This window comes from Triturus cristatus, chromosome 2_2 (genome assembly GCF_964204655.1).
Source record: "Triturus cristatus chromosome 2_2, aTriCri1.1, whole genome shotgun sequence".
Lineage (NCBI taxonomy): Eukaryota > Metazoa > Chordata > Amphibia > Caudata > Salamandridae > Triturus > Triturus cristatus.
In genome coordinates, this window is record NC_140582.1 from 43,907,643 (window position 1) to 43,927,759 (window position 20,117).

A 20,117-nucleotide genomic window follows, 5' to 3' on the forward strand; every position below is an offset into this window, starting at 1 on the left:
TAATTTAATACCTCTCAACACTGATTCAAGCCATGCCCCTGGTGGATCTAATCCTATTCTTCAGATTAGAGGCGGAACCCACAGTGGGCTAACAGCAACCAGTGGGCCAAAGGGTTGCAATGTAAACATTGATTTGCCCCCGCAAGCAGCCCCACTAGTCGCAGTCTTTATTGGTGTACCTCCCCTGGCTGATAGTGCGGGTGAATCAGCCATTACTCTAATCTCTAAGGCAAAGTTATAGTGTGAAGAGGCATCTTGTGGTGGGCAAGAAATTGTTAGCCATGTGATATTTGCCCACAGGGTAGGGTGGATTGGGAAAAGAAGCAAGACCACGCAGGGTGATTGTGTTATTGTTAATTTTGATCGCCCTGATTTGGCTGATAGACTTTTTTGGGATGGGTCGGACATCTCAGGGAGCGATTGTATGAGACCTATTCTGCTGGGATATTTTTATCCCCCCCCTATTGCCAATATCTGCATTAGGGCGTTCCAGAGGGCGCAGAAGTTTCACAGCGGATACTGTAGGCCAAACTCAATTGACACAACCTACTTTTGCGAGCGCTCCTGGTTTTCAGCCAGCTTTGACTAGTCTTCCTAATGTACAGGAGAGGGTGAGTCTGGTTTTGTCTAACAGATTTTCCACACTCTCTGATATCGAAGAAATTGATTGACAGCTAGCACCAGTCCAAGTTATTATCCCCAGTCCCCCTACTCTAGACAAGCCCAAAGTATGTAATTTTATTAGTTGGAATATTGCTGGAGTAAGATCCAAGAGGGAAGATGTTGAATGGATCAACTTTATCAGCGCCTACGATGTTATAGCGTGCCAAGATATGGGATACCATATCTTGGGATACCTCTCCTAATTTCTGGGCGGATGGTTTTTCTACTTTCGCTATCCCAGCTGTCCCTAGTAAATCCGGCAGGGCCAAGGGTGGCCTTATGTCCCTCTTTTCTCTAAATTTGAAAGGCACACTTAGGCAGGTGGATAGTGGCTCACTAAACCTGTTAATTGTAGAATGGGTTGTTTCAGCAGATTACCACGTCTTTATTATCAATTTTTATAACTCTTGGGATAGAGACTTGGAAACAGGCCATTTAAATAGCCTGGAGATTTTCCTCTCTATGGTCAGTCAAATTAACTACATGAATTATGATTTGGTTTTATTAGGTGATTTTAATGTTCATCCATGTAAGGATCTGTGTATGGTTAGAGAGCAGGAGGACATGATGGTCTTTCAGATACCCCATTTCGAACACTCCAAAGGGGGTAAAGCCCTCGAAGAGTTGCTTGCCAATCACAATCTGTACGAATCCGATATCTCGGAGTTAGGTGAAAGAACTGTCACCTACAAAGGATCAACCCCGGGCACCATACTTGATTATATTTTTGGGAGCGCAGGTTTTCTATCTAGAGTGGTGTCCTATGGGGCTATGGTATCAACACATAGCGACCACAACCCTGTTTTGCTTGTGGTAACATGGAATTAATGGTTGGGCATTAAGACCCGCCCTAGCAACCCGGGATTAGCCCTACGTCCCATAGACCAAGGGAGAAGGCTCAAATGGGCGAAAGTGGTGCCTGGAAATTTTATGCAGGATTTGATGCCTAAACTAGGAGGGTATGTCAAGATTTGCCAGAAGGAGGGTTCCTCAGCTCATGAAGTTATGGGGGCGTTTGAAAGCATCTGTGCGGAAGTATCCATTGCCCTTACGGTAAAAAGCACTCGTGGCGCTGAAAAAAAGCACAGGTGGTTTGACGCTAAATGCTCTAAAGCCCAAAAATCCTTATTAACAGCTCTGAAACGATCTCCGAAAGACAGGACCAAGGTCGCCATGGCTAGGAAGGAATACAAGGCTACTATTATGGGGAGAAAGCATGCCATAAAACAGTTGGCGTGGGAGAAATTAATATCTAGTGACGTTTTGCGTAATAGCTCCCAGTTTTGGGCCACTGTGAACCAACCCTTTTTTTCCGATGTAGATAATAACGTAATGGACTGTGTCATACCGGATGACAAATGGCTCAACCATTTTAGCAAAGTTTATGGTGCCAGTGATCCGAGTCTAGTTAATATTGGCTGGGAGACTCTGGATTGTCCCCCGTTAGTTTTTACTCCTGCTGAGGTGGAGAGGGCCATCATGGAGACATCTAAAAATAAAGCCCCGGGACCGGATGGGATCCCAGGAGACTTCTACATGCTCTCGCCAAAACTCTGGGCAGGGGTTTTGACCCAAGTTTTTACTGCCGCCAATAGTAACATCTTTCCCAGCAGTTGGGCCACATCTGTCATCGTGCCAATTTTTAAAAAGGGCCAGCGCGATGACCCGGGCTGTTATAGGCCCATTTCCCTCCTAGACTCTGCCATTAAGATCTTAGGGAGAGTCTTGCTTTACCAACTTACAGATAATATCGAGAGGAGGGGTGGCCTTTCAAACATGCAATATGGCTTTAGGGTAAAAAGGGGCACTGTGGACCAATGCCTAAACCTCCATATGTTAATATCAAAATACACAGTTGCCAAGGAGGGGTCCCTGTTTTTGGCGTTCATGGAACTCTCCTCGGCTTTCGACCTAGTGAACAGGTCGAAACTGTGGGTTGTCTTATTGGAATTGGGGGTCGATAAGTCCCTTGTGAATTTCATGGCATCACTCCATCAGGACCTCTTTGCCAAAGTAAGAGCTACAAAAGAGGGAAGATGTACTAGCCATTTTAAATCAGCCAGAGGAGTACGGCAGGGCTGCATCTTGGCCCCCCTCCTTTTCACCATTTATATAAACGGACTTTGTAAACATCTTGAGGCTGTGGATGGGGATGTGCCGCGTGTAGGAGAGATAAGGATACCCGCTCTCCTATACACGGATGATGCAGTCCTGTTAGCACGTACCGGGGTAGCCCTTCAACGCCTGTTGGATTGCTTTGTAGCATTTATGGATCAACTAGATCTGAAAATTAATACCAAAAAGTCCCACACGATGGTGGCAACTCGCCATGTTAAGAAGGGCAAAAACATCTCCTTCTCTTGCAAGGGCGAGGTAGTGTCTAGGGTTGCATCATTTCCCTATTTGGGGGTAACGTTTGATGAGAGGGGTACTTGGGGTCCGCAGATTAAGGTAAAGAATCTCTCAATGGCCAGAGCTACATCGGCCTTATTGGCATTTTCTAACAGGCTGGGCGCAAGGCCCATGGAGGCCCTTTTAAAAATATACGATGCTAAGTGCATCTCCATAGCTACATATGGTTCATCACTATGGGGGTTTGTTCATCAGGAATCGCTACAACGAGTGGAAAATAAGTTTCTAAGAAACCTCCTGTCCGTTCCCCAGTCAACCCCCACTTACTCGATTCATAGGGAGGTGGGTTTAGACTATGTAACGGATAAGCTTGACTTAGCACCCCTAATATGTTGGTTGAAGACATGGCTCAATCAAGAATTATCCCTTAACCATGTTATCCTGCAGGATGTAATGTCCCTGGATCATATGAACAACATTTTATGGTTGGAGTATGTAAAAAATACTTTTTCCAATTTAGGGCGTCCCAACTTATTTGCTCTGCCATCTTCCATTAGGAAAGAGGATATTAATTGGACTAAAAAACACTTTATGGATAAGGCGAGACTGGCCCGTGAGGAACAGGAACTGACTAAAATAACAGTCAGATCACACTTTATGCTGTTATCCTCTCCGTCCCTGGAGCCATATCTCACTTTTGTTACAAAGCCCTTCCATAGATATTTGTTAATCAAATTTAGATTCAATTTAATCCCCTACACCCTAGGCTGTTTTCAGACATGGAGCAAACCGGAAAGGGGTCCGCCGTGTAAGTGTGATGATTTTTCCACTCAGGACACTATGCACTTTTTGATGTTTTGTAGCTTTTATAGGGCCCCAAGAAAAAAATATTTGTTACCCATTTTAACAGAAGCTGGGTTTGTTCAAGTCAGGCCAGCGCTAATTTTCCTGCAGCTTCTTGGTAGTACTCGCATAATATTTTCTGTGGCAAGTTTTTTGGTTGCAGCACAGAGAATTAAAACAAAAAAAAGGGTAATGCCTGTTAATGGGGAGACCTGAAGCGTGAAAATTGAGCATTGTGACTATACAAATTTGCTCTACCTTGCACTCTCTATTTGCATTTTTGTATTTGTATTTTTATAAGTTTGTGTATTGCTGATTGTATTCCGATCTTAATTCATGATTTGTATTTTTAACCTGTATATATTGTTGTCTTTTATGGCTTTTATGATTTTTAAAAAATCGAATAAAGTGTATTTTGACTGACTGACTGACTGACTGACTGAGTCATTTATTAAAATTCTTGGCAAATATGTGTCCACCTTCTCTGCATTCAATAAAGCCAAAAGTAATATTAGACGCATGTTTGGGGGAAGATTTTTTGGAAGGGCGGACAGGGGAGGACCGGCTGCCAACCGTGGATATAACAGGTCCTATTTCTATCAACAAAACCAACGTGGCAATGGAAGATACTTCAGAGGGAACAACTCTTTCTTCCCTCAGAGAGGTCACAACTACCGTTCTAGAGGAGGTGGAAACAACCGTGGAAGATTCCAAGGACAAGGTAACCAAGGTAACAAATCCTCCTTTTGGTTCTTTCCTCCCAAAGGTAGGGGGAAGACTTTCTATTTTCAGCCAAAATTGGTGATCAATTACAAACGATCCATGGGGACTAGAAAATGTAAAAGGTTTCAAAAAAGATTTCGTTACTATTCCTTACCAGACCTCAATACCCAGGGAACTTATTTTAGACCAGGATCAATCCGCTCTAGTCGATGAAGAGGTTCATCAAATGTTAGACAAAGGTGCAATTTTCAGTGTCTCAAACACTGGCCGCGGTTTTGTGAGCACAATATTCCTCATGAAGAAAAAGGACAAAGGTTGGCGACCTGTAATACATCTACAACTTCTGAATTTCTTTCTTGTGTACAGACACTTCAAGATGGAAGGTATCCACCTTCTAAGAGACATTATTCAAGAGAAAGATTGGCTCATAAAATTAGATCTCAAAGACGCATACTTTACAGTCCCTATGGATACGGATTCTCAGAAATATCTAAGATTTATAGGGAAGGGCGTGACCTATCAATTTCGTTGTCTCCCCTTCAGTCTCTCCTCGGCACCTTGGTGTTTCACCAAGATCCTGAGACCGGTTGTGGCATCCTTAAGGAGAAGAGGAGTCCATTTGATTATTTACCTGGACGATATCCTATTGATGTCTCAGAGCCAGGAAGATCTACTAATCCACATGAAATGGACTGTAGAACTTTTAGAGAGTTTAAGATTTATCATCAATGTAGAAAAATCTGTCATGACGCCTTCTCAAAATCTGGAATTTTTAGGCTTTCAAGTAAATACATCTTCAGCCCTATTTTACAACTTCCTTTAAAAAAACTTATCAAAAATAAAGAAAGAGGTCTCTTATGTTTGGTCAAAAGATTTAGTCAGTTTGAGAGAACTAGCAAGAGTAGTAGGCCTTTTATCTTCATCCATTCAAGCAATTTCTCCAGGACCGCTTCACTACAAAACCCTTCAGAGATTAACATCCGCGGGACTCAAGAAAGGTCTTTGGTATTCAGACCACATTCCCCTGTCCCCGGGAGCTCGCACCGACCTCCTTTGGTGGCGAAACAACCTAGACAGTTGGAATGGGAAAGCTATATTCGGAAATACACCGGATCACATTTTTGAATCCGATGTGAGCAATTTGGGATGGGGTGCCAGATTAGGAACATTAGAAACAGGTGGGAAATGGTCACAAGAAGAAATCAGTCTACATATAAACTGTTTAGAAATGTTAGCGAGCTTGAATGCTCTCATGTGTTTCAAATCAATTTTGAAAAACTCTGTAGTCCTGATCAAACTCGACAATTTTACAGCTGTTTCTTACATCAACCGTTTGGGGGCAGCAAGATCTATGATTCTGGCAAATCTAGCAAAGAAAATCTGGTACTTTTGCTGGAGTCAGAAAATCATTCTAAGAGCAGAATTCATTCCGGGCCATCTAAACACAAGGGCGGATTGGAATTCAAGATTCCTGAGAGACTCAAGCGATTGGAAATTGAATCCTCCAGTTTTGCAGAGAATTCAAGATTTATGGGGCCCATTCGAAATAGACCTATTTGCCAGCAGACTGACCTTCCAGATAGATACATTTTTCAGTTGGAGACCAGACCCCTTAGCAATAGCGGTGGACGCACTTCTCCAACCTTGGAACACTCTCAATTGTTATGCCTTCCCCCCGTTTGCTCTAATTCAGAGAATTCTTCTGAAAGTTTGCTCGGATCGCTGCTGCAGTGTTCTAATCACTCCTTTTTGGAATTCACAAATTTGGTTCCCAGGTGTGATGGAATTGGCGATGGAAGTTCCACGTCTTATTCCAGGGACTTTAGATCTACTTCTGGGTCTAGAAGGAGAAATACATCCTCTTCTTTTAGAAGGAAACATGAACCTTCTTGCCTGGAAGATTTCAGGGGTTCTTCAAGCTACTCAGGCCTTTCAGTAGAGGCTAAAAGCCTTTTGGATGAGTCATGGGCTCCGGGGACAAGGAGAAGATTCACCAGTGCTTGGAAAAGATGGTGTAGTTGGTGCATGGAACGGGATATGGATCCCGTGGAAGCACCTGTAGTTAAAGTAGCAAACTTCTTAGCAGGTCTTTTTTATTCGGGACTATGCTATAGAACTGTAAATGGCTATAGATCTGCAATTTCTGCAGGACATTCCTTGTTAAACGACTTCTCTATTGGTACCGACCCCTTAATTAACAGAGTAATGAAGGATATTAAAATTAAACGTCCTCCTAAACCCAAATAGGATTCCTTATGGAATGTAAACCTTGTTTTTGATCTTTTTTCAAATTGGCCAGACAATTCCTTCCTTACAAGGAAACAACTATCCATTAAACTAGCTACTTTACTTTGCCTTCTATCCTTTAGAAGAGTATCCGATGTTAAGGCTCTAGAAATATGCAATAGATTTTACTCCCCAGATGGAGTATTATTTGAAATATGGAAATGGACCAAGACCATGTCTGAGAACATTTTCTACCCTTTTTTTCCAGACTCTCCCAAATTATGTGTAGTCAGTTGCATGAAGGTTCATGAACAAAAAATGAGTACTTTTAGACCTTACAATGAAAAGCAATTACTAATTTCTTATGTAAAACCCTTCAAGGCTGTTTCTTCTGCTACTATTGCTAGATGGGTAAGAACAGTGATGTTTGAAGCAGGAATAGATTTGTCAAAGTTCTGAGCACACTCCTCGCGTGGCGCTATGGCAAGTAAGGTATTTTGGGGTGGAGGATCCCTTTCTGATATTCTGAAAGCAGCAGATTGGTCTAACGCCTCAACTTTTGTTAAATTTGATCTTAAACCTGTAGAACATGTAAGCAATGTTGCATTGAAAAGTTTTGAACTTGCATAATGTAGCCTCCGGTCTTGTAATGAAATGACGATTCTCCAATTATCATACAGAGAGAATCTTGATTTCATTAAAGACAATGGAGGCTGACATTATCCCTTCCACCACTCCCAGGTGGATGTTTTATTAAAGTATGCGCTTATGATGATTGTTTACTTACTGGTGGTTTTAATGTACTTTACATTTTACTTTTGTCTTTATCGGATCAATATTACCTTTTTTACTCATCTTTTCAGATTCTACTTCGTTATAACCTTTCAATATCGTGGAATAAGTTGAAGCTACAATTACCTTTCATTGCAGCTCTAAGAGGAAGTTTACCGGTTGCCATGGCAGTTTGTTGCGCTGTGTAGAATGTTTTTTATTATGATGTAATTGTTACACTTTAAAGGGCTGCATCTCTTCAGCGGCAATAAAGGTTATTGCATAATGTCAGCCTCCGTTGTCTTTAATGAAATCAAGATTCTCTCTGTATGATAATTGGAGAATCGTCATTGTCAATGACCGAAGAGTTTGGGCGGAATCCAGCCTGTGTCACAGGAATCACATTGTTTGAAAATGCCCAGTCTTTTAAATGGTTCATGCTGCTGGTGTAAGATGATAGGGTGGAGAAGTGGAGGGAACTTCTCCTGAATCTCCTGTTATCCAAAGAGAATGATAGATCAGGGGAAGGTGTCAACCTTTCTCCTATCCTTACCCCAGAGTAGATGGACTGCTGCTAGTTACTGGAACAGTTTGCCTCCCTACTTTCTCTCATTCCTCGGCTTACACACTTGTGTATCTATGATATAGATATTGGGAACAGCCTGCCTGCCAAAAACAAAATATACAAGCTGTCTGACAACGTGATGGCTAGCATCAAAGCAAAAGTCAGTAAGATGCTGGAATTGAGGTCTTTGAACCCTCCAGGAGTCCCTGGTCCAGCCCGTGGTGCTAGTATCAAGAGCGACCCCACTGGGCACTGCCCAAGAACTCAGATTCTGTGTTGACTACTGAGGACTCAACTCAGTCACCAAGACTGATATACACCCCTTCTTTTTGATTCGATGAGCTCAGTGATAGGTTGGGCGCTGCCAAGTTTCTGGGCACTTTTGATTTGACTTCAGGGTACTGGCAGATTGCCCTGAATGAGGGGACTAAAGAGAGGGCAGCCTTCTCCACCCCAGAGCGCCACTTTCAGTTTAAAGTGAGGCCCTTTGGACTCAAGAATGTCCCTGCTTCCTTCCAGAGGCTGGTGAACCATGACTTGGCTGTGATGGAAGCCTTCAATGCTGCTTATTTAGATGACATAGCTGTCTTTGCCAGCACCTGGCAGGAACACATATTTCACTTGTAGGAAGTGCTTCAGGCAGTGGGATGTGGTTGCTGGTTGACCAGTTCTCAAACCATAATCAACTAGAAACCCAATTTCTAACAGTGTCGATTTGCATGTAGAAAATAATAAAAGGAGAATTGCTGTTCTTTAAAATCAAAATACCGATCGGTACCCAAAGTAAAACATAAGGCTATTCCCACAAATGTTTCCATGTTGTATGACAAGTGTACAACCCATTCGGCCATACTGGCGGGGGCCGCAATTGAGGGTGAACAGTTTTATGATGCTTGTAAGGACACCTGTGCATTGGACAATGGGCAGAACACAAAGAGAAAGAGAGAAGGCCCAATCAGCACGTGCTGACCCTAGCAAGACAGAATCCATGGGTACTATTCTTCCTCCTCCAGGAACATCAGACACAGATAAACTGGATGTCATGCTTTCAGTAATTATCGCCACTTGAGACCTGCTGGAGAGTAAAATAGACACCTAGACTGTTGATCTTGGTCCACAAGAAAATATGAGATGGCATGCTCCAAGTGGAAATCTCTGTGGCAGAGCTAGCCCCCGTGATTGAAGCAACTCTCTGATACGTCTGACCAGGTACTGTTCCTGGGGACTAGGGTTGAAGATCAAGAGGGGAGTACTTGGAGAAACAACCTATGCAGATTTGGCCTATGAGAGAGAATAGAGGAGACCTTTTTGATCTAATTTCTTAAGGACTGGTGCCGGAAGTGATCCCTTGGGAGGGTTTGTCTAACTTTCAAATACTGGTGAGGCCACACAGTGTGCCGTAGCACCCCCGCTGCCTGGTGCACTCATGAGAACAGAGGTGACTGACTACTGTTCTATAAGGGATGTTAATAAATTCTATGACAAGCATGCGTCAAGGCTTCAACAATGTTAAAAATGTAGAGGTGTCAATCTTCCCAGACTTTGTCCCTGCTTTTTAGAAACTAAGGGCAAAAAATGCGAGATGCTGGTCTTCAACGTGCTTTCCTTTTTTCATAAATGCTTCAAATACAGTTTGATTGCAGGTTTGAGTTCTTCTCCACACCCAGGAGGCCTGGGACTGGCTTCATAGGTATGAAGCTGAAGGGAGACCATTGGGAATGCAGAAAGACCCTCCAAAGCCTCAGCAGCATAAAAGACAGCCGACCCAATAATTTACGGAGCTGCGTCCCTGCTCTCAGCAGGTGGGGCCTGAACCGGAGCAGTGTCATTAGGTGATATTGCAACTATCCCAGAGTGGTTTTGAGTGACAACTCTGGCTTGGGAGTTGACAGTAATGCACTGTCAGATGACAATGATGCTAATCCATCGTGATTTCAGGCTCATCGGACGAGATAACTTTATTTATCCTTAATGTTACAGCTGATTAATGTTCACTATGTCCTGGCTGATAACACAAGTGGTTTTGTATCCTTTGCAATGGTACTAGTGATCCCTGTGGGTGACTGGGGTGGCAACTACTGTTTTCTTTTACTTCTGTCCTTTCAGCCTTTTCCTCCACCCTCATAGTACTAACTGGCAAGGGCTCAGTTGGGCTTCTCCAGTGGTGCAACATAGATTTGTTTATCCACACTTTGGACAGGTTTCGTTTTTCATTCTGTCCTGAGAAGGAGGATGTTGGGGAGGGGTTGAAAATGTTGAAAATGTTATAAGAACTGTAAATGTTTCAAAGTTCTGCTGTTAGAGAGTGGTTTGTGATTGAGGCAAGGTGGCGGCATGGCGTAGGGGACAGGGTGATGCTTTTCAACATAACATAATAGTCAATGGCTGGCAGATCTACTCAAGGAAGCCTCTCAAAGGTCTTAACATGCAATGTAAGGGGCCTTAACTCCCCTAATGAGAGATAAAATGTGCAGGCATATATTAAAAGGCAGGGAGCCATTATTGTGCTCCTCCTGAAAACAAACCTTATTGAGGCCAAGGAGGGGGCTGGTATGTTACACATCCTTTTCTACTTTTGTGTATGGTGATCTGATACTGATTTGGCCTGACATCCCATTCCAGCTTAAAATACTATAGACATGGAGGGGTGCTATTTTACAGTTGGAGGCAGTATTACGGGTAAAGGTATTGCACTAGTGCACATATATACACCCAACGAGCATGTCTTCTTGATGATCTGGCGCACCCCAATTTTACATTAGCCAAGTATTTTTGGCGGTGATTTCAATTGTATTGCAGATATACACTTGGGCAGATTCCATCACCTGCTGGCATCTTCGGTAGCACGCAAGACTGCTAAGGCACTTAAGGCCTGAATGAATTAATGAGAAGTACTTGGGAGAGTGCACAACTCACAATTAAAGGAATACTCATGGACATGATTTACAGGTGCGTCTGGATACAATTATGTAGGTAAGTACCCAGGAACACCATGGAGGCAGTGTGCATAGTGAAAACACAGCTGCGTGCCCAATGGAAGTCAATGGAGAAGTTGGGTTGCAGTTTTAAAAAAGAAGGACCCTTCCCAGAGGATACTGAAGAAAACCTTTGGAGGACAAAAGGTTGGAGAACCACCCCACCCATGGGTGTCCCAGAAACCAGGTTACCTGTACCTGGGAAGCCGGGTGCAGAAGGGTGAATTGAATTCGGAACCTGCTGTAGACGACAAAGGAAGACTTTGAAGAAGATGCCTCTGGAGAAGACTGTGAAGGAGTTCGGTGGAATCTAAGAGTGGATTCTTGAAGAGAAGACCCTGCAAGCAGAGGGGACAGAGTCTATGCCGCTCGGAGGTGACCAGGAGGCATGGAAGCACGGTGCCCACCGATGCAGAGAGGTTCAGGAGCGAAGACGGTGACCTTGTCGCTGCAGCTGTGAGAACCAGGTGATGCAGAGGAAGACCTGGAGCCGTGCACGAGCTGTCCCACATCAGATGTTGGTGTCTAAGTGGTCGGTGTCCAGCGGGAGCACCAGCAAGCCTTGATAGCCGCAACTGGCATGGAAAGTGAAAAAATGCAACTGTTGGGACCAGCAAGTTAAGAGAAGGAGAGTCAATGCAGGCCCCAAGCACGCAGGGGAGCCCACTGAAGCAAAGGAATACTCTTGAAAGGACTCACAGGCCAAAGACACAGGAGTTGAAAGAGGACCTCAGGCAGCTCACCAAAGATGGAGGTCCACGGTGGAAGGGATGCAGTGAGGACACTGATCTTAGGAAGATGAGGTGGTGGAGCTTCTTGTAGCCCAAAGGGCTCTGGAGTGCAGATCCAACAAGCCTTGGCAAAGGCAAGTCGACGCAGTGCACAGAAGTTGGTCCTAGTGGCTCCGACGAGGGATAGTGTCCTCAAAATTGTAGTGAAGACAGGTCAGGCCTCTAGGGAGCTGCAGAACCCCCACCTGTATTGCAGGACCTCAGTAAGTCTGTAGGATGACAAGAGCAGCAGACTGTTCAGCTTTGTTGTTGCTTGCAGATGAAGGGGAGTGACTCCTTCACTCAAAGGGAGATTACTTGGGATGTCCTTGATGCGCACAGGTCTTCTGGTGAACCTGGATGAAGCATAGACACAGACGAGGGAGAAGACTTGAAGAACAGCGAGACCAGTATCAGCAGAAGTCTTCCTTGATGCAGTCTAAGTTCCAGTCGAAGTCCAAATGTCCAGACTGTCCCTGAGTGTCTTGGTTTAAGAGGTGAGTTTTGTTCCACGATGAATCTGAGGACCCACCCACAGGGGAGCCCTTAAGTACCCAAGGAAGAGGGTTGGAACGACTCGGACGTCCCACCCAGCGGAGGGGCTGGACAGAGAAGAGGATACACCCTGTCCCTTGTCCAGTTTCGGGCCAGAGCAGGAACCAAGGGTTCCTGAACTGTCTCAAACTGGAAATTGCAAGGAGTGCGCCAAATGTGCCCTTCAATGCAGTGTGGTGGCACTGAAAAGTGCCTTCACCCCAGTCCAATACACCAAGTCCTCTCTGGGAGGTGGTAACATCTCCCTGTGACAAGAAACCTATTGTTATACCTTCCCCTGCTGGAGCTCAGCTCAACAGCAGGATGGCAGAATCATGTCTGTGGTTGGCAGCAGAACTAGCTTGTGGCAGGCCCTGAAAGGCTGGTAGCGGGAGTACAGGGGGGATCCCCTAAGGAACCCCCAGTACATGGGATCATAATTCCAGCACCAGAATCAAGGTTGGGGTATGATTCCAATATGTTTGATATCAAACATGACTGGGTTTGGTGCAGCCATTATATCGTTAGACATCTCTTAATGACTGATGTCCACTATATGTCTTAAAATGGCTGACCCCAATTACAAAGCCTGGAAAATCAAATCTGGGTTTGTAGGGGTGGCCTGCTCATGCAGGGGCACCCTCACACTTGTAACCTAGCACCAGGACTAAAGGGCCTATTATAGGGGTGACTGATAGGTTTTAAGTGCAGTGACCTCAGATATAAGGAAACATGTCTGTAGTGAGAGGTGCAAGCACCAGCTCACACAGGCTGCAATGGCAGGACTGTAGTCACAGTTTAAGAGGACTCCCAAAGATGGCATAATGCATGCTGCAGCCTATGGGAGACCACTGCTGTACCTATGCCCTCGCTACCTTAGTACCATATACAAGGGACTTAGAAGGGTACACCAGTAGCCAATTGTGGAGGTACAAGAGTAGTTACCAGAGCACAGTTGCTGGGGTCCGGATTAGCAGGATCCCAGCAGACTAAATCAAAATCACACTGACATCAGACAAAACGTGGGGGTAACCATGAAAGCAGATCCTACTTTCCTGAATCAAACTTTCCCAATAGCAGCAGAATGACATGAACATATATGCCCTATTCAGATGTATTCATCAAACATGACATTCCCCAAAAATGCATAACCCCACAGTTGCAATGGTCAAGAATTCACAGGTCTTTGACTTCACCTTGTGACCTAGCCCCATAGTCACTCAATAATATCAACCAACGATACACGTTGCCCCTGCTGCCCACACGTTGATTAGATTTTTGAAGTCACCACAAAAAAGGAAGAAGCAGTTACTTTGTTTTTCCATCCTGGTTCGGTCTCCAGTCACCCAGTTGCACCTTCATGAGTGCAGGATTGCTGTCCCTCCTGTAGACAAAAAGTTGTGACACAGGAAGCTGGCACACTTTCAAATCTTGAGAAATGTTTCCCCTCAAGCGGAGGTGCGAGCTGCCGTAGCTCCCTGCAGTAAGTACCTAGAAGGAACAACAAGACACCTCCGGTCCAGTCATGATGTTCTGTCCAACAGAGTATCTTGTGGCGTGGGTCCAGGGAGAGGGAGCCAGCGACCTCGGATGAAGGTCGCGATGTCAATCACTGTCATCCTCCTGATCTCAGGTCCCCCAACACCCCTAAGACACCACAGGCTACAGAGTACAAGTTAGCACAGGTTTCCGGTTGTAAGTACGGGTCCCATACTCCTCGAACTCCTCACATTGCAGCTGATTTGTATGAGCACACTCCTCTGCACAGTATGATAACAGTGTATGTCAGGATAGTCCTTGTCCTAACTGACAATCACTTCCACCCATTTCTGCCGCACCCTGCGTGGTCCTTAAACTCTCGTGGAAACGGGGAGATCCTTTTGGTCCCTGGGATCTCATGGACAGGAGGCCAGCCAGCTGGCCCTTGGAGAGTGATTGTTCCCTTCCTGGAGCACAACAAGCCCCAGGCCACTACAACTCTCTGGATAACCCAGTTGCTGTCCCTCCTGCCCTAATGGCTCCTCTTGTCGATGTGCCAGCGTCAAACCAGTGTAGTGGGGCTCCAATACCAAAAACCCCATTAGTTATTCCAACAATGGCCTTTGAAGATGCGATCCATTCAAAAGGCCACCTTTGAAGTGCACAGGCCGTCTCTAAATCCTGCCCTGTCTGACATCCGACCCGGGTGGTTTGATCCCTATCTTTATTAGGGCCAATGCAGGTGCCAATTCCACCCCCACGTGTCCGTCCCAGGAAGGCCCCTCATAGTCGGAGGTCTGCAGTTTCCTTTGAGCCCCTGGTTTAGGGCCTTCTATCATGAATACACAGATGTAGGTGTGTCCCTAGCACCCAGATGTGTTTTGGAGACAGGCTGACCGGCACACAGAGCCATGAAAATTTAAATGCCCACTTTCTCTTAATGACATTTCCACGTTAGTAATGTCGAATCCGCTCACACTACCTGAGAGGATTCGACGTTCCGAACTCATCGATATCAAACACTATACTGCTACTATTTTTCATGTAGGAAATACTTCTCAATTGCCTTTCCCTAGATTCCCCCATGCTAATCCAAGAAGCAGGCCCCATAGTATTGTACGCAGCATCTGGTGCCATTCACGACCCTTGCATGTAACGCTTCCACACACATGCCCTACCTCTTCCCAACACTGCACCCTGCCTCCAGGGAGAACTCCAATACCAATATGCAGAATTTTGGCACATAGCTTTTTAAATGACAAACCATGTAACAGTAACATGCGCACACATTCCCCACCAGGGCAAATCTGTGGCACTTTTGAAGAGCTACCTCCATGGATTGCACAACCAGTACTGCAGGCCAAGGGAGGAGTATTCCAGTTACATGTCCTGGGTGTATGTCTTACCTCTAGACAAGGGCCTTACAGTTAACTCAAATCAGCCATTCATGTATACAGCAAACACCACTATGTATAAAGACCAGCACAGCGCTTTCTCACTGAATGGCAGTGTCAAACGTGCTCAAAATTCTTAAGGCTACCACCTAGATCACCAGAAAACCGGGGAAGGACAAAAGCAAAATGTTGAGGGAAAGCACCCGAGAAATGGCCATTTCCAACAGGTAATTATAACCTCCATCCCTAAGAAAAGAGAGTACCCCATGCAAGTTTTCTCTTATAGGCCTTTGTCAATGCTCAATGTCGATTACAAAATATTGAGCAAGATATAGGTAAATCAACTACTGCCAATGGTCAGCAACTGATACACCATGATCCAACCAGGTTCCGCCTTAAACATATCAGGATGCCTAATATTACACAACTGATATGGGTTCTTGATGAGAAATTATTGGATGGTCCCAAAGCTTGAGTGATATCTGTAAACATTGAAAGGGCTTTTGACTCTCTTAGATGGGAGTATTTAAATAAAGAAATGGTTGAAATGGGACTTGGCTGAATTTCATAAAGTTGACTAAACTGTTGTACACAATCTGTTTGCTTGAATGAAAACAGGTGGACTTATTTCTAAAGTCTGGACTATTGGGAGAGATACAAGACAGGGTTGCCCCCTCTCCCCTGTTCTATTTGCTATTGTAGTGTAACGCTTAGCTTCTACTATTCGGCAGGGACATTGTTACCAGCGAGTTTGGATGGGTGGAGAGACTGTTTACATTGCCCTTTATGCTGATGACATGCTCTATACTATGGGAACGAAAGAAGATACACAGGGAGCAATGGTGACACTCAAGATTTTTGGGGGCTCTCAGGATTTAAAGTGAATTAGAGAAGATCATGCGGCTACCCCGTATGAGAATCTGCTGAATATGAGAGACCTTTTGAACTGTGGGACAGTTTGTAATGGAAGCTGAACACCATTATCTACCTGTGGAAACCTGTGTACAGAACTAAGGAGCACCTTTTGGAGGGTAATATAGGAACAATAACATTGTCCTTTAAACAATCTATCAAATTCTAGTTTGCATTTCCCCTCTCAGTTATGGGGGGAATATCACTCTCTAAAATTGTTTTATTACCTAGACCAGGCTTCTCCAATGAGTAGCTTGTGAGCAAATGGTAGCTCTCCAGCCACATGGAAGTAACTCTCCAGTGTGCAGCACAGCATACTATATTAGAAACTTTTTTTTGGTTGAATTAACCCTTTCCGTGCGTCGGATGGCCGGGAGCCGTCTGACGTCATGGGTGGCGTGTGCGTGGGACGGCTCCTGGCCGTCCAAGCACCCACCCACGGGGAAGCGCTGGCGCTTCCCCCTTGGGCCGACGCTCTACATGCCCCCACTGGGGAAGGCAGGGGAAGCCCTTCCCCTGCCTCCCCTGCCTCCCCCGCCCCCCTTCCACTTTATCTAATGATGTCAGTGCGCGAGGTGTGCTGGCGTCATTAGGGGATACAGGATGCACTGGAAGCCATTTGATTTGTGTGCGTTCGGCGAGGAAGAGGTAAGTGTGACCTCGGGGAGGGTGGGGGGGACTTTTCAAAGGCATCAGAGGAAAGGAAGGGCTTTCCCTTCCTCCGATGTCTTTTAAAAAAGCATTCTTGCTGCACGATCGCACCCCCGGCGCGATCGTGCAGCAGGAATGCCCTTTTTTTTTTTTAAATGGACATTTTGTTTAGGGGAGTGGCCCCTTGGGCAAGGGTCACTCCCTTTGGGGGCCCAATGTTTTCCCTTTGTTATTTCCCCCTTGTGGTGGGGACGATCACCCCAAATTAGTTATTTATATGAATAGGTGCCCACTGGGCCACTAGTTTTTTTTTTTTTAAATGGTCATTTTGTTTCAGGGAGCAGCCCCTTGGGCAAGGGTCGATCCCCTTGGGGGCCCAATGTTTTCCCTTTGTTTTCCCCCCTTGGGGTGGTGGCCGATTGCCCAAAATTAGTTATTTAAATGAATAGGTGCCCACTGGGCCACCAGGGATTTTTAATTTTTTTTATTAAATGGCTATTTTGTTTCAGGGAGCGGCCCCATGGGCAAGGGTCGCACCCCTTGGGACAACAAAGGTACAATTGCGATATAGAGGGTTAGATAATGGCAGACCGCGAAGGAACCAGTGACACACCGATTACAGTGTAGTATATTTTATGGATTTTTTTAAAACAATAAAGTTAAGAGTAAACATTATACATCAAAACAACATTTGTGCATATTGTCCCAAGTGATAAAGGGAACCTAAACCTAAGTAACAATGTGAATATTAAATACAAGGTTTCTACAGTTTGTACAAGTCGACCATTATCATAATAATTCCATGTGAACAGCAGCTATATACAGCGATATGTGCTGGGGAAATGGTTCCCCTTTTCTGTATGTCGAGGGCGTTTCGACCCCCAAAACAATGTGGGGTCTCTTCAGGACTATTGATGAAGGGACATCTGACTACATGGTTGCGCAGCCTTGTCAAAATGATGTGCCACACGTGAAGAAAAGAGGAAAAAGGTTTACTCACGTGAGGATCTGTCCAGGTACTCAATGTGAGGACAGGCTGTCAATCCAATGGGGTATGTAGGTGGGCCAGAGGGGCTCAATTAATTATATGCCACAGCCGTAGCATTGTAGAATCCCTTGGTGGATTAACAGTGATAATGCACTCTTCTCGGTAGAAGAATGTAAAAGCGGGACAGCGCTCCACGTGTAGATTCAGAAAAAGCAGCATCAGTCAACTTGATTGGTCATTGCACCCGATCAAGCTGACTGACGCAGCTTTTTCTGAATCTACACGCAGAGCGCTGTCCCGCTTTTGGGGGGGCAGATCGGCGAATTTTTTTTTTTTTATATGGCCACTAGGCCACCATGGATGTCTTTTTGTTATGTTGGGGAGCGGCCCCTTGGGCAAGGGTCGCTCCCCTTTATGGAAGAATGATTGGGGACATTTCTGCCCTCTTTAGGTGGCAGATAAGCAGTATGTTTTTATGCCCACCTGCCCTCATGGGGGGCAGAAGCCACTAGGCAACAGGGTTTTTAAATTTTGGTGTTGGGGATTAGCCTCTTAGGTAAGGGTTGCTCCCTTTTACGGGGGTGAATATTTAATTTATACTCTTAGGCCCACCTAACCCTTAGCTTGGCTGATGGATTGTGTGTGCACTGGTACATTATTTGCATATGTGATTGTAATGTTTTTTTTCACCTTTTTATTCTAGTGTAAAGCTTTTGATTCCTGTTTGTGGTTTCGGCAGTGGTTGTTCTGCAGTTTTGCGTATTTGCATTTTTTTGGTAAGAATAATATTTTTGTTGTATTTACTCCAAATGAGTATTATTGTCATGCATGGATGAATTTTTTGTAAGTGGTGTCATAATAGCAGCATATTTATTTAGTGTTCCATGCATTAAATTCTTTGCGATGTATTTTGCATTGTCTTATGCGTCATTTTCTTTTTTTTTCTTTCTTAGTGGGACACTGTTGATCTTTACTGTGTCTGTGCAGAGTAGATGGTGGTGCGTCTAGCTGCTTCTGGCAAGTGAGTGGTATAGTGTTGGAGTATATAGGTCTTTGTGATAAAGCTACATTTTGTTTATTTCTTTTTTTACAAAGGGTTTGTTGTTGTTTGATAAGTTACCTTATTAGTAGGCATTATGGCTAGCCGTAGAATGACAGCTCAGCAGGTGGTTGGTATGCTTCTTGAATCTTCCTCTGAGCAGGATTATGAGACTGACAGTGCATCTGAGGGAGAGGAGGGAGGGGAAGATTCAGGCAGTGAGTTTTCTCTCCACATGGAATCATCGGATGATGAAGATACTCTCAGTGCGGATAAAGCTACTCTCAGTGCGGATGAAGTGCCTGTTTTAGAGGAGAACACTGCTGTGCCGATGGTGCAAGAGGCATCTGGATTGCAACCTGAGGCTGCTAGGCTTCCTACTGGAAGTGCTGGACTCTGGGTTGATCCAAACATGGTGCAGCCGGTTCTGCCTGCCTTCAGTGGTGATGCAGGGTGTAGAGTGGATTGTGAACATTTTTTGCCTATACAGTTTTTTCAGTTGTTCATGGATGATGTATTTTTGGGTGAGATTATTGAGCAGACTAATTTGTATGCTGAACAGTTTTTGAGGGACAACAGTGCCAGACTTAGGCACCGCTCCAGAGCTACCCGGTGGACTCCCACAAATCTGGTTGAGATGAAGAAGTTTTTGGGTTTGACTTCTTTGAGGGGCTTGATAAGGAAGCCGTCCCTGGCTTCACAATGGTCTACCAGTCCCTTGATGGCAACAGCCATATTTCCTGCAATTATGAGTCGTGGTCGGTATTTACTTTTGCTTCGGGTGCTGCATTTTGTTGATAATGCTTTGGCGTTGCCACAAGATCACCCTGACTGTGACCGTCTTTTTAAGATTCGGCCTGTTCTTCATTACTTTGTAGAGCGATTTTCAGAGATCTATACCCCAGGCAAAGAAATATCTGTTGATGAGTCTTTGGTCCTGTTTAAGGGCCGTTTGTTTTTTAGGCAGTACATTCCTAGCAAGAGGGCACGTTATGGAATTAAGATGAATATGTTGTCTAGAAGTAGGAGAGGATAGGTCTTTAATTTCCGGGTGTACACTGGTAGGGATTCCACTATTGACCCCCCCTGGCTGTCCATCCACTTTTGGAGTTTCAGAGAAAATAGTGTGGGATCTTGCTATAGGACTATTTAACAAAGGCCACCATTTGTACCTTGATAACTTCTACACTGCTGTGAAATTGTTTAAGGAATTGCTCAAAGTGGACACTTTT